The sequence below is a fragment of the Eimeria mitis genome, genomic scaffold, assembly GCF_000499745.2.
Source record: "Eimeria mitis Houghton genomic scaffold, Emh_scaff379, whole genome shotgun sequence".
Taxonomy (NCBI): domain Eukaryota; phylum Apicomplexa; class Conoidasida; order Eucoccidiorida; family Eimeriidae; genus Eimeria; species Eimeria mitis.
Genome location: NW_013572124.1, coordinates 18,121 through 19,191, shown reverse-complemented (window position 1 = coordinate 19,191; position 1,071 = coordinate 18,121).

Sequence of the window (1,071 nt, the reverse complement as noted above, 5' to 3'; positions counted from 1 at the left end):
AAAAAAAAAAAAAAAAAAAAAAAGGTGGCGCTGTCGTTCTGAATTTATTTTATAGAAACTAAAATAAAATATAATAAAAAAAGAAAAAATAAAAAGAAGTTAAACAGAGAAAAAGAAAATCAAAACGAAGACGAATTCATCATCATGAGCTGTACATACACCCGAAAAAATATGGATCGAATGCGAGCAGTTCAGGTGTATGCTGAGCTGTAAATATTTAATTAAAATAAAAATTAATAAATTAAAATAAATAAATTATTTTTATTTTTTTCTTTTTCTTCTTTTTTGAATCATAAAAAAAACAAACGATGCAAGAAGAACCCCACGGGGCTCGTTCTCTCAGCCCCGCATGTATGCGTGTATTTCTGTGTGTATTTTTTCTGTATTTTCTTTGTTTTTGTGTTTATATTCAACAAATTTAATTTATTTTTTATTATTTTAATTTATTTTATTTATTTTAAACAAAAAAATAAACAAAATGGCCGCAGAAGGAACCGCGGATCCCGTTCAGATGGCTCTGGTTGAGCTGCTGGGGCTCAGCGATATGTACAGAAGGTTTGTTTCTTTTTTTTCTTTTTTTTTTCTTTTTTTCTTTTTTTATTTTTAATTTATTTTATTTATTTTATTTTTTTAATTTAAATATATAAAAGCTGTAAAATAGGCAGCTTATGCTGGGACATGAAGAGGTAGCTGGTGGTGTTTTCGTTTTTTTTTGTTATTTTCTTTTTTTTATTTATTTAAAAAATAATATAAATAGTAAATAAATGTTTAAATTTTTAGTTTGTTGTATAAACAAAATATCGGTGGTGTTCTTCTCTTTCGTTGTTTTGTTTTTCTCTTTTTTTAATTAATTTATGTAAAATAAACAAAATTAAATACAAGTCCAGGCATTTAGATTCACTGTAATACAATATAATTTATATAATTTCATTTATATATTTATTCATTTTATTTTATTTATTTTATTTTATTTTTTTATTTTATTTTATTTTATAGAGTTGCAGCTGTCTGTGTTTAACCACCGATCAACCAAACTAAACAAAATAAATTTATTTACACATCTATCTTTTT